The sequence below is a fragment of the Myotis yumanensis genome, unplaced genomic scaffold (genome assembly GCF_028538775.1).
Source record: "Myotis yumanensis isolate MYYU_CA2020_CCGP unplaced genomic scaffold, mMyoYum1.0.hap1 SCAF_7, whole genome shotgun sequence".
Classification (NCBI taxonomy): Eukaryota; Metazoa; Chordata; class Mammalia; order Chiroptera; family Vespertilionidae; genus Myotis; species Myotis yumanensis.
In genome coordinates, this window is record NW_027223758.1 from 1,020,599 (window position 1) to 1,035,324 (window position 14,726).

The 14,726-nt window shown below is 47.8% G+C and overlaps 1 pseudogene; it reads left to right on the forward strand.

The window, feature by feature from the left end:
* Positions 1-13,141: 13,141 nt before the first annotated feature.
* Positions 13,142-14,510, forward strand: LOC139014315 (52 kDa repressor of the inhibitor of the protein kinase-like; annotated as a pseudogene).
* Positions 14,511-14,726: the final 216 nt, after the last annotated feature.

A 14,726-nucleotide genomic window follows, 5' to 3' on the forward strand; every position in this document is an offset into this window, starting at 1 on the left:
TGGCACCCGAGTACCAAGAGGTTTCCAGAATGAACTGAATTCCAGGGCCCAGCGAGACAGCCACCCAGCAGCAAGGGAAAGACCATATAAAAACGGCCATCACCGTAACCGGCTTGGCTCAGTGGATAGAGCGTCAGCCTGCGTACTGAAAGGTCCCGGGTTCAATTCCCGTCAAGGGCATGAACTTTGGTTGGGGCCATATCTCCAGTAGGAAATGTGCAGGAAGCAGCTGATTGATGGTTCTCTCTCATCGATGTTTCTAACGCTCTATCTCTCTCCCTTTCTCTCTGTAAAAAAACAGTAAAAAATATTTTTAAAAAAATGGCCGTCAGGTGGCGCACAAACACCAAGAACAACAGTGGGGCGGCTCCTGGGCTGTGGGCCCGGCCTGGGCGGGCACCCCGCCGCCCACTGTGTGTGTGTTTGTGGAGAGGGGGGTGGCAGGGGACAAGAATGGCCGATCTCCTCCCCACGCCCACCTTTCCAGTGGGACCCTGTCGGTCAGGTCCCGTGGCGGGCGGTGGGGCAGCAATGCGGGGCGTCCAACACCTGGTGTTTGCCCAGGAAGCCCCCCCACTGCCACACACACACACACACACACACACACACACACACACACGGCCTGGCAGCGGAATGGGGACTGGAAAAGTTTTTTGGGGGGTGGGGCCTGACAGAGGACCGAGAGGATGGACCCAGAACACTTTTTGCGGCCCAGGACCCTTAAAAACTCAATCCGAGGTGGGGGGAGGGGGGACTACGACGACTCTGAAGACCTAAGCGCTGCGAGTATTCACGAGGCAAAAAAACAAAGGAGGAATCATTTTCTCTGTTTGTTTCCTTTCAGTTATTATTATTTTTTTTCAGAATTGAATTTATTGGGGGACACATAGGTGAATAAAATGAAATGAAATGCAATAGGATAAAATGAAAGGTGTAAATACATAAGAAGCTTTGCATTGTGGATGAAAAGGGGCCACATGTTGCCCTGCCTGGCTTGACTCAGTGGATAGAGCGTCAGCCTTAACTGTACAATAAATGAATATTTATCTTTTTTATATATATTTTATTGATTTTTTACAGAGAGGAAGGGAGAGAGAGAGAGTTAGAAACATCGATGAGAGAGAACCATCGATCAGCTGCCTCCTGCACATCTCCTACTGAGGATGTGCCCACAACCAAGGTACATGCCCTTGACTGCAATCGAACCTGGGACCTTTCAGTCCACAGGCCCTCAGGCCAACGCTCTATCCACTGAGCAAACCGGTTAGGGCGGGTCACATATCTTTGGACGGGTGAATGACAAGAGGTAACTAGTCACTTCCCTTATTTCCAGTGCCCTAGGGGCACAGCCAGAGTGCCAGGGCAGAGAAAACTAATTCTCTCATTGTTACTATTGTCATGTTAATTTTTGACCTCTCACTATCGTTTTACAGCTTACCAAACACGCCCCCCCCCCCCCGCCCCTTTGCTTTATCCCACCTCCATCATCTATCATCACTGGATTTCATAGAAACCCACTGGTCAACAACAGGAAAGAGTGTAGAACAGTGTTTGAAACCACTTACAAGCCTCATCCTTGGATGGTGATTTATAAAAATAGGTCAAAGACATGCTTGGGGACTTTGGGCTTTGCTGTGCTGTGTATCTATGCAGAGACAGGGTGCTTTTAAACTCCTATATGATGACTTAAGTTTATCCTTCACCTCTGGTCTGGCCTCCGGACTTTGTTATCTAGGCCTTGGAAAGGCCTCCTCCCTGCCTTGAAAAGAATAGATTTTTAATTCCTTGAGATTCTGCTTCCCAGCAGTTGTTGACAGTCTGGTTCAAATAAACTCATCACAGAAATTATTTACAGGTTTGAGTGTTTCTCAGGTTAATGGTATGGAACTCCAAGAAAACACACACACACCACACACACCACACAAACACACACACATACATGCAAGTTTTTCAAGTGTACAACTCAACAAAACATCACCTGAATACAGCGCCCAAAGTATAAAGTCTCTTTCTGTCACCATTTACCCCACCCCCTGGTTTCTTGCTCTTTGGCTTTCCTTTGTGTTCCCCCCTTCCACTACCCCCCACCACCCTAAATCTATGATTTTCAATGTAGGGAGGAGGCCTTTCCAAGGCCTACAAACAAAGCAACAAAGCCAGGAAGCCATACAGGCAATAAACGATAACCTGGACCACATCTGCCACTGCCTATACATATATATATATATATATATATATTCACCAGAAAGACCAAAGACAAGACAACAAGCAGGTGGGTGTGGGGAACATTGGTGCAATGTCATGTGGTTGTGGATTTTAGCGTGACTCACCTTATGAATGACAAGAAAGTCTGGGGGCGGAGGGTCGGGGGGCGCCCCGTAGTATGTGTCTTTGAAATGAGGTAAATCTGGATGAGACCTTGTCCATGAAATGTACAAAATCAATCAATTTGGCCCTGGACCGGTGGCTCAGTTGGCTAGAGTGTCTTCCCTTATGCCACTGTTTGTGGTTTCATTCCCCAATCAGGGCACATACAGGAAGCAACAGAGCCCTGGCTGGTGTGGCTCAGTTGGTTGAGAGTCATGTCTCGCATTGAAAGGTCACTGATTCCTTTCCAGGTTTCAGGTTCAATACCCAGTTGGAGCATGTATTGGAGGCAACTGATAGGTATCTCTCTCTCTCTCTCTCTCTCTCTCTCTCTCTCTCTCTCTCTCTCCCTCCTTCCATCCCTGTTTCCCCTCCTTTCCTAAAATCAATAATACACACACACACACACACACACACACACACACACACACATATATTTGTTCCTGTTAATCCTCACACCCGAGGATATTTTTCCATTGATTTTTAGGAAGAGTGGAGGAGACAGGGCAAGACAGAGGGAAACATCGATGTGAGAGAAACACGTCAATTGGTTGCCTCGAACCAGGGTCAGGGCCCAAAGAACCTGCCACCAAGGTCTATGACCTTGGCTGGAATCGGACCCGGGACCCTTTGGTCCACAGGCTGCCCAACGCTCAATGCACTGAACCAAACAGGGTAGGGGAAATATATATTTGCTGTACCCAGCCACGCATTGCTGTGGCTCAGTCTGGTTAAATGGAAAAGAAAGAAAAGAGAAAGCACACGTTTTTAATACGCTTAATTTCACAATGCCTGTGGGTATGCAACATTTTGTGTTGTTCAATTGTCTGTGCAGATATAGAGATTGTCTGGTTTGCCAACTCTAGAACAAGCAACATATAATTGTCCATGTGAGAAGCAATCCACGTCTAGATCTAAACCGCACAATTCTAAAGATTGGTCCTGAGCTTTGTTAACAGTGATTGCAAACGCCAATCGAATCGGGAATTGCAATCTCTGAAATTGAAATGGCATATCTGTTGGAATCATAGGAATCTGAGGAATGAGGACATCTTCACCTTTGAAAGGTCCTGTCAAGATTGTTGCTTCTATGACATTGCTCATTAACTTTTTTAATGCAAGCCGCGTGCCTGTCAAAGCTTTGGCTGGTTGACATTTTGCAACATGGTAATTGCCATGCCGATTTTCAATTGCAGTACATGTGGTGGCATCCCTGGCAGATTGAGTGAATTCAAAAATTCTGTTGGATAATTAATCGCTTCATCTGCTTCCACAACAGTGTCGATGGACTTGTATGTGACTGCCTCGCTTTGAATGTTAGACTGAATGATATTGTTAAGTCCGTAGAAGTCTTTGTTCTTGGCTGCAAGAATAGCTCATTCACTCAGCCAATCGTGATTCTTATCATTGGTTTGAATATTGGGAAATACTTTTTCAACCAATTCTTCTTTTGACGTCACTAAATTGCAGAAGTGATGAGGCAATGAAATTCGTCCTGAGGTAAGATCAACCGGCACCTTTCCGTTTCCAATTCCCAGCAATTGATGTGAGAATATCTCAGCTGATGGATCGTTTTGCAGCTGGACACGCATATTTGTGGTTAATTTTATCTGCAATTTATAATTGTAAACAGAAATATTGAAATGGAATCATAAATTTTTAGTATAGCGTGTATTGCTTTTATGTCCAACAGATGGCTCTGTTTTTCAAAAAAAGCATGCTTTTACCTGTCACAGGTGTGACATCTATATAATAGTCAGTATATAGGTATATGGAAACATGCGCGTATTTGAATGCAACATTGTGCCAAAATTTCAAAGCAATCGGTGAGGACCTTTCGGAGATTTAAGATTTTGAACAAACGAACATTTGCATTTTCATTTATATATATTTAAAAGCTACTGATGAATGAATAAACAACTTCTCTCTCTCCCTGCCTCTTCCTCCCCCCTCCTCTCCTACCTTCCACTCTCTCTTTTTTTCCCCACTCTCTCAAAAACAAACAAACAAAAAAAACTAGCCCTAGCTGGTTTTGCTCAGCGGATAGAGCCAAAAGGTCCCAGTTTCGATTCCTGTCAATGGCACATGCCTGGGATTCGGGCTTGATCCCAAGTACGGGGTGTGTAGGAGGCAGCCGATCCATGATCCTCTCTTATCGTGGATGTTTCAATCTCTCCCTCTCCCTTCCTCTCTGAAATCAATAAAAAATATATATTTTAAAGAACACATCAAGCCCTAGCCGGTTTGTCTCAGCAGATAGAGCATCAGCCTGTGGACTGAAGGGTCTCGGGTTCCATTCAGGCCAAGGGCACATGCTCGGGTTGCAGGCCCAATCCCCAGTAGGGGGCGTGCAAGAGGCAGCCGATCCATGTTCCTCTCTCATCATGGATGTTTCAGTCTCTCTACCTCTCCCTTCCTCTCTAAAATCAATAAAGAAATACATTATTTTAAAAAAATATACATCAGGAATCAGTGTAGAGCAGTGTTTGACAACACTTGGGAATCACTGCTAAAGAGCAATACACTGTAGAACAGTATTTGACACCACTTGGGATTCACTTCCAGAAGGCTGGAAACTATATGAAAGTGTTTGAAAGCACTTTGAAATCACTGATCAACATCAGAAACTGTGCAGAACAGCGTGTGGCCAAACTTGGGAATCACTGCTAAAGTGAAGTCAGTACACTGACAAATGGTAGGAAACGGTGCAAAAGTGTTTGAAAACACTTGGAAGTCACTGGTAGCATTCTAAGATGCCAGAGAGGAAAATGTCACCGAGGCCAAAATCCTACCTCCATCTTCTTAGGGTTTGTGGAGGAGGTGGCCCTGAAAAATTCACCTGACACACGGGGGGGGGGGGGGGGCAGGGAGACATGAGGGCAACGTTTTCTTTCCCTCAAGTGTCTGATATGAAAAGGGGAGCGCTCCTAAGGAGACCGCGGAAGAGCCGCATCCACGCTTTTTCAGACTGGGTTGAAAGGAGAGGGGCGATTGTGGGCAAGCCACTAAGTAGGTGGGGAGGCAAAAGGAGAGATGAGGGAGGCCCGTTCCTACAGATTCCTCTGCCTCTCAGCTGGCTTTCTGCCTAAAGTGCAAAAACGAGTCCCAGTGTGTGTGCTCGTCGTCTCTCCCCCCACCCCCACCCCCTCGATCTTTACGTCCAGTTGGAGTCTTTTTTGCCATCTGGCCACTTTGGAATATTGTCTCTGGCTCACCTGAGCAGCTGAGGTGGCGGCATAGTCACTTAAGGAAGGAAAGGAGAAGATCCGCTTGGTTCCAGGCACCGAATTGTGCCAGAGGTGTGGAGGGGGGCAGGAGTCAGTCGCTGAGCGGCCCCCAAGGTATTTCTAAGACAGTGAGCGACTCTGGTAAGGGCATGCGGTAGGAGGAGAGCAGCTGGAGTTCTGTTTGTTGACTGGGGGCTTGCAGGGAATGGGGAGACCCTGGGGTCCGTTTGCTCCTTTGTTGATGTCTCTTTCTTTCTTACTTTCTTTCTTTCTTTCTCTTTTTTAAAACAAAGGTGAAGAACTCTTCGGGTGGAGGTATTTCTGCAAGAAAGTCTGGCAGTACAGGGCATGGGGGTATGCGGGCCAGGCCAGTCCATTGACCAGATAATGCAAAGGATCTGTAGTGGCTCTGACTAGCGCCCTTCCTTTAAGAAACAGGAAGACAGAGGAGTTTCTCTCAGGGTCCCTCCCTCTCCCTTCCCCCCCCCCCCACACACACACTCACTCACTCACACTCACACACAGTGGCACCCGAGTAGCAAGAGGTTTCCAGAATGAACTGAATTCCAAGGCCTAGCCAGACAGCCACCCCGCACCAAGGGAAAGACCATATAAAAACGGCCGCCAGGTGGCGCGCGAACACCAGCGAGAAAGTCAGTGGGGCGGCTCAGGGGCCTTGGACCCAGCCTGGCCCGGGAGGGAGCCCTGCTGCCCGCTGTGTGTGTGTTTGGGGAGGGGGGCAGGGGGCAAGGGGGGCCGATCTCCTCCCTGCGCCCACCGCTCCAGTGGGACCGTGTCGGCCGGGGCCCATGGAGGGCGGCGGGGGTGGCGGGGCGGGCTCCACCACCTGGTGCGTGTGCACGCACACACACACATGGCCTAGCAACAGAAGGGGGACTGGAAAAGTTTTTTGGGGAGTGGGGCCTGACAGAGGACCGAGAGGATGTACCCAGAACACTTTTTGCAGGCCCGGGACCTTTAAAACCTCAACGGGCGGGGGGGGGTGGGGGGGGGGGGTTGGGGGTGGGGGTGTCACGGCTCTAAAGGCAGCGAGTATTCACGGGGCAACAATGGAGGAATCATTTTCTCTGTTTCCTTTCAGTTATTATTTTTTTTTCGGAATTGAATTTATTGGGGGACACATCGGTGAATAAAATGAAATGAAATGCAATAGGATAAAATGAAAGGTGTAAATACATAAGAAGCTTTGCATTGTGTGTGCTAGGGTAAGGGACTGCGGCATGGAAGGGTAAGGGAATGTGGGAGGGGGAGGGCCTGTGGCCTGGAAAAGGTTACTGATTGTTTCAATGTCAGGAACCGTGGCAGAGAAAAATTGCTAGATTGTCTTAGAAAACAATGTGTTATGATTAAATCCAGCCAGGTGTGAATCTGTTTACCTCCCCTCCATTCTCATGAACTTTTTGTGAACTTCTAATGAAATGCTTTGTATTTTTTAACACTGTTTTGCTATAAAGGATCATACTGCACCCTTGATCTCTGCCACATGCTCCGAATCTCCCAGAGGGGGAGATAGGTGCTGTGGTCAGCTGGCCAGCTTAATAACAGGCATTTAAATTTAGATTCTGAGTCAGTGGTCTATCTCGTTGAGCCAACTCAGAACATTGTGGATGAAAAGGGGCCACATGCTAACCTGACCCACTCGGGGGAAGCCTGGCCTTGCAAACTCAGACACCTCAAGTGACCATCCAGGATGCTCTGAATTAAAAAAAAAAAAAAAACTTGTTAAAGTAGAAAGCAGTGTATAGTGAGTGGACAGTCATGCCCTAGGCCCGGTATCTCCTCTGAGCTCCCAGCCTCTCCTTTCTTTTTTTTTTATTCTGAGATTTATTTACCTTCTATAATTAAAACTTCGTTGCCTTCAGTGGAGCTCAGAGCCACTGAACTTACTGGCATCTGAGCCTATTGTCTTTCTATGCCTCTAGGTCCTAGAGTCTAGGATCACATGTCTCTGGAGTAGTGAATGTCCCGGTAAACAGTCACTTTCCTTTTCCCATTGCCCTCAGGGCACAGCCCAAGGTCCCAGGGTAGAGACCACAAATTCCCTCATTGCTACTGTTGTATATTTTTTTAAAAGTTAGGGACGAATGAATAAACAAGTGGAAAAACAATTTTCTCTCTCTCTCTCTCTCCCCCTCTCCCTGCCCCCTCCCTCTCCCTTTCACTCACTCTTTAAACAACAACAACAACAAAAAAAAAAACACATGGCCCTAGCCGGTTTGGCTCAGTGGATAGAGCATCAGCCTGTGGACCGCGAGGCATCCTGGGTTCGATTCCAGTCAAGGGCACATGCCTGGGTTGCAGGCTTGATCCCCAGTGTGGGGTGTGCAGGAGGAAGCTGACCGGTGATTCTCTCTCTCTCTCATCGTGGATGTTCTAGCGCTCTCTCCCTCTCCCTTTCTCTCTGAAATCAATACAGATATATTTAAAAAAAAGAAACACAGCCACAAATGTATTATTCCACCTTTATGTAGTAAAAAGTGTGCTTGGATGATGTTTTGTATTTCCTGTTATTAAAACAGTGAACAGCTGAAACCGGTTTGGCTCAGTGGATAGAGAGTTGGCCTGTGGACTGAAGGGTCCCAGGTTTGATTCCGGTCAAGGGCATGTACCTGGGTTGCGGGCACATCCCCAGTGGGAGATGTGCAGGAGGCAGCTGATCAATGTTTCTCTCTCATCGATGTTTCTAACTATCTCTCTCCCTTCCTCTCTGTAAAAAAAAAAAAAAATCAATAAAATATATCTAAAAAAATAAAAAATAAAATAAAACAGTGAACCTAAAAGGGGGCGGGGGGGGGGGGGGGGAGATGGGGAGGAGGAAAAAAGGGAAGGGTTGACCTTAACCGTTTCAAAATGGGGGTTGCCAAGTCTCTGGAGCTAAAATGGTGGCTGCCTAAACTCCCTTTTTAAAAAAATATATATTTTTATTCATTTCAGAGAGGAAGGGAGAGGAGGAGTGAGAGCTAGAAACATCCATGATGAGAGAGAATCATGGCTCGGCTGTCTCTTGCACGCCCCCTTCTGGGGATCGATCCCACAACCCGGACCCTTCGGTCCACCGCCGGGAAGCAGATTCTCAACATATTGGGATAACGCTCCATAGAATGGAAGGTGTGTGTGTGTGTGTGTGTGTGTGTGTGTGTGTGTGTGTGTGTTTGTGTGTGTTTTAACCTTGTTGTATAAATGACAAGCAAAAGAGATGTAATTGGGTTACATGAACTCCGTTGGTGATAGTTGAGGGAGGCGAGAGAAAGCAAAGCGGGGTGGGGAGGGGAGGGAAACCTCTGAGATTGGATAAAAATTAAAGTAAAATGATAGACACATACTTCTTCATACTTCTCTTACTTAGGTTGGCCTAGGATAGTTAATGGCCATCAATTTACTCAACAACAATGAGGGGATTTAAAAAGGAAAATTACACCCTAGCTGGTTTGGCTCAGCGGAGATAGAGTGTCGGCCTGCGTGCTAAAGGGTCCCAGGTTTGATTCGGGCCAAGGGCACATGCCCGGGTTGCGGGCTGGATCCCCAGAGCGCCCCCCGGCCCCCGGTAGGGGGTGTGCAGGAGGCAGTTGATCCATGATTCTCTGTCATCATTGATCTCTCTCTCTCTCTCTTCCTCTTTGAAATCAATAAATGCACACAAATAAAGCTCTGACCAGTTTGGTTCAGTGGATAGAGGGTCGGCCTGTGGACTCAAGGGTCCCAGGTTTGATTCCAGTCAAGGGCATGTACCTTGGTTGCAGGCACATCCCCAGTGCGGGGTATGCAGGAGGCAGCTGATTGATGTTTCTCTCTCATCGATGTTTCTAACTCTCTATCCCTCTCCCTTCCTGTCTGTAAAAAAAAAATCAATAAAATATATATTTTTAAAAATAATAATAAAAATTTTTTTTTAAAAAAGAAAGATTGACCTTTGTCAGGGAAGGTAGCGGCCAAGGACGTGACTACTCACCATCACTGTTTGTTTGTTAAACTTTTAATTTCCATCTATGGATGGATGGATGGGTGGATGTGTCCTCCCTCCCTCCCTCCCTCCTCCCCTCCCTCCCTCCTTTCCTCCCTCCCGCCCCCCTCCGCCCACCCGCCCGCTCACCCGGTTTCCACGGGAAATCGTCAGTCTCATATCACACACTCACTGGTGAACGCAATCGCTGCCTCCTTGCTCCCCTTGAGAAAGAGGAAGGAAAATGGACAAACCTGAAAGAGCCCCACAGGCAGCAACTGTGAACCAAGTGCACGCACATGTGTGCGTGTGTGGCATTTGTCAACAACGTAAGAAATCCTCCAACCTGTGCAGAATTTCTGTGAGTGTCTTTGAGCCAAACTGTCCACAAATGTCGCATGCATGCTGGGAAGCACTGTCTCAATGAACGGTTGGAGAGGATGTTCCCAAGAATGGCAATGTCGCTCTGCCCCCCCCCCCCGCCTTATTTTATACACTCCAATCCAAAGAGGAGTGGTTTACATGAAATCCACTGGTGACATTTGAGGAACGTGGGAGAAAGCAAAGTGGGCAAACCTCTGGGATTGGATGCAAAGTAAAATGATGGACATAGACTTCTTTTACCTAGGTGGGTGGGTGTAGGATAGCTCATATAGTCAATCATGAACTCGGTCATCGTGATGGGGTTTGTGATATTCACAGAGCCGTGCCTGTGATTCCAGGGCTCCAGAAAAGATGGAAAATCCCCTTGACATTTCAAAGATGTGTGATTGTGGATGCAAGAAAGAAAGCGACAGACAGGCTCAGTCCAGGTAAAGATGGACCTCTGTCAGGGAAGATGTCGGCCTAGGACAGGATCACCCACCCCAAACTGACGTTAGCCTTGTAAGGCCACCATGCATGGCCTCCCCTGAGCTTTTCAAGTTTAGTACAGTATGTGGTCCTTTTCACCACCACCAGCACCAGCCCCAACCCCACCACCACCACCACCACACACACACACACACACACACACACACACACACACACACACGAGTCCTCTCATTGGGTGAACCAACCGTGACTCTAAAGTTGTGATCCTGACCCCAGGAGTTGTATTAAAAATCAAGCTAAAGGAGTGTGACTGTAAACTGTAGGCTTATCAAAGGTTCAAAGGAGGTCTGTGTTTACCACCATTGAAAGAAAACAAACCAAGAAAGAGATTAAGGGTCAAAACACCCTTTCTGGGACTGGGAGGGAGAGAGTTCCTGCATCTGTCCAAGAGGTTCATCTGCAGTGTGAAAAGCCAGGGTTCAGCAACAGGGGATATTTTCTTCCTCTCAGGGATCATGAAAAGCATCCATGGCAGTAAGGGGGTGGGTTTGGGGTGGGTGCTGTCATTGAAAAGGCAAGGAGAGCAGGGAGAGCTCTAATCCGGTCAAGGGCTCATGCCTGCCCAGGTCACGGGCTCCAGCCCCACTACGGGGCATACAGGAGCTGGCCAATCCATAATTCTCTCTCATGGATGATGTTTCTATCTCTCTTTCTCCCTCTCCCTTCCTCTCTGAAATCAACAAAAATACATCTTTAAAAAAAAGAAATATGTGTCTATCATTTTACTTTTTTAAAAAAATATTTTTATTGATTTCAGAGAGGAAGGGAGAGAGAAAGAGAGATAGAAACATCAATGATGAGAGAGAATCGTGGATTGGCCGTCTCCTGCATGTCCCCCACTGGGGATTGAGCCCTTCACCCATGCATATGCCCTTGAAGGGAATCAAAGCAGGGAAGCTTCAGTCCGCAGGCTGATGCTCGATCCACTGAGCCTACAAGCCAGGGCTATCATTTCACTTTTTATCCAATCCTAGAGGTTTCCTCCTCCCCTGCCACTCCCGACTCCACTCCACCCCACCTTTGCCTCCCTCCCTCTCTCCTTCCCTCCCTAATCTATCACCAGTGGATTTTCTGTAACCGGCTTTCATCTCCTCCTTGGATTGTCACTTATAAAACAAAGTCACGCCCCAGCCGGTTTTGATCAGTGGGTAGAGCATCGGCCTGGGGAACGAAGGGGTCCTGGGTTTGATTACAGTCCATGGAGCAGGCCCAGGTTTGGGGCTCGATCCCCAGTAGGAGGTGTGCAGGGGGCAGCCGACCCGGTGATTCTCTCTCTCATCATGGGTGTTTCTCTCTCTCTCTACTTCCCTCCCTCTCCCTTCCTCTCTGAAATCTATGAAGATATATTAAAACACACACACACACACACACACACACACACACACAATGACAACAACAACACAAAGGTATTATTCCACCTCCGTGGAGTAAAAAGTATACTTGTACAATGTTTTATACTTGTATTTCCTGCTATTAAAACACGAACGTTAAAATGGGGGATTTGGAGCGGCGGTGAGAGGATAAAAGGGAGGGATTGACCTTTGCCGTTTCAAAATGGCAGCTGCCGCCCTAACTGGTTTGGCTCAGTGGATGGAGCATCGGCCTGCGGACTGAAGGGTCCCGGGTTCGATTCCGGTCAAGGACATATGCCTTGGTTGTGGGCACATCCCCAGTAGGGGGTGTGCAGGAGGCAGCTGATTGAGGTTTCTCTCTCTTTTATGTTTCTAATTCTCTATCCCTCTTCCTTCCACTCTGTAAAAAAAAATCAATAAAATATATATTTTTTTAAATAGCGGCAGCCAAGTCACTGGAGCCAAAATAACGGCTGCCTCCTTGCACACCGCCCCCCCCCCCCCCCCCCCCCACTGGGGATGGAGCCCACACCACAGGCAGGTGTCCTTCTCTGGACTCGAACCCGGGACCCTTCCGTCAGCAGGACTACTCTCTATCCTCTGAGGCAAATCAGTTAAGGCTAAAACTCCCAACTTTGACAGAAAGGATGACTCCTTTATTCCCATACAACTGTGGACGACAAAAGGGGCCACATGCTAACCCCACGAGCTCAGGGAAGGGCTGTGTGGCGGTCTTGCAAACTGAAAGGCCTAAAGCGACCACAAGTCTAGTCTGAAGGGAGACTGTTACTAAGAGCAGTTGTGGTGGCTATCATTTTACTTTTTATCCAATCCCAGAGGTTCCCCCCACTCCCCACCCCCACCCACACCCACACCAACTTTGCTTTCTCCCACCTCCCTCCCTTCCTCCCTCCCTCCCTCAATCATCTATGACCAGTGGATTGTCTGTATCCCACTTACATCTCCTCTTTGGATTGTCGTGTATAAAACAAAGTGCCGCCCCAGCCTGTTTTGGTCAGTGGGTAGAGCATCGGCCTGGGGACCCGAAGGGTCCAGGGTTCCATTCCAGTCAAGGGCACAGGCCCGGGTAACAGGCTTGATCCCCAGTAGAGGGTGTGCAGGAGGCAGCCGATGGGTGATTCTCTCTCATGGTAGATGCATCTATGGCTCTCTCTCCCTCTCCCTTCCTCTCTGAAATCAATGAAGATATATTTTAAAAAGCCACACAAATGTATTATTGCACTTCCATGTAGTGAAAAGCATACTTGTACAATGTTTTGTACTTGCATTTTGTGTTATTAAGACAGTGATGGGCATCGGGGGGAAAGGAGTGCTGGACCGGGGGTGGGGCGCCAGCGAAGATGCCAAACTTCTGCGGGGGGGGGGGGGGGGGGGGGGGCGGGGCGCGGGGCGGCGGACTGCACGCGGAAGAGCATGCAGTCAGATTTGGCCTTCTTCAGGTTCCCGAGGGATCCGGCCAGATGCCAGAAGTGGATGGGAAATTGTAGGAGAGCAAACTTAGAAGATAAAACACCTGAACAACTCAATAAACGTTATCGATGATGTGCCAAACACTCTGAGACCTCTATGATCTGTAGAACTAGTCCTTCCTTATAGGACAGTTCTTCGAAATAATGTAATACCAACAATAGGTGATCTTACCAGTCATTTGAACAGTCCACATAGTAGACATAGAAAACGAATAAAAGAATTGAGTGAAGATGAAATCAGGACATGGAAACAGGAAAAAAAATTGACGAAACTTCTGAACAGGAACAAAAACAAATATAGAGCGATCAACAACAGCCTTGCTCAGAACTCCAATACAGAAGGGGGTGAAGAACAGGATGAAGACATTTTACCTTTAACCCTTGAGGAGAAAGTAAACAAAAGAATACTTTAAAATCTTTATTTGAAGTTTTGATTCTTATGGGAAAACAAAACATACAGCTAGATCAGCGGTTCTCAACCTGTGGGTTGGGACCGCTTTGGGGGTGGAACGATCCTCTCACAGGGGTCGCCTAAGACCATCGGAAAACACATGTATAATTACATATTTTTTTGTGATTAACCACTATGTTTTTATTATGTTAAATCTGTAACAATGAAATTGGAGTTCACCACAACATGAGGAACTGTATTCAGGGGTCGCGGCATTAGGAAGGTTGAGAACCACTGCTCTAGATGGACATGAAGCTGATGAAATCCCAGAAGGCCTCTTCACTCCCGATAACTTTCAGGCAGGCAGGCAGGCAGGCACTGTCGGAGTGCCCGATAAATTCTGGTGAAGAGGTTCTCTCTGAGAAAGCCCTTTGAGACCACAGCAGTCAACGCACCGTCCTGTTCAAAAGTACAAGCAGAAGCAGATGCTAGAGATCCGTGAGAGCCGCATTCGGGGAAGGAACGCTCAGGGGAGTGAGAGACTCTCCCTTTTTTTTCATGGCCCGCGACAGAGGGACGGAGGCATGCATGCACGCACGCACGCACGCACATAGTGGACACAGCAGGGGAAGAGCGCCTGCCCGCGTTGGGGAGGTTTGCTGACGAAGCTCGTGAACTGAGAGAAGAATCTGTGGGTTTCCTGCCTTCTGAAGCTGCTGCCGAAATTTTGGCTATGACATTTCCCACGACGAGACCCGAGAACTGGGGATTACACATGGAATATTGTCGTGGCCAGGCTTACATTGTGTCCAGTGGCTTTCCTACCAAAACAAAATTTGTTGCTTCTAGACTTTTGGAGAAACATCCCTCCCCAAGCTCTCTACACACTCTGCTCTTCCCTGTGCCTGAAGTCCGCAGTCAGCCAGATCGGTGTCTGTTGCGTTTGGAACAGTGGAGGAAGTTTGATCTTTTTTCCATCCGTCACCACAACCGCTTTTAGAGCTTGACAGTGTCGTTTCTGTCCTCTTCCAGAACAATGAAGAAAGCTGGAAAGAACTGAAGGAA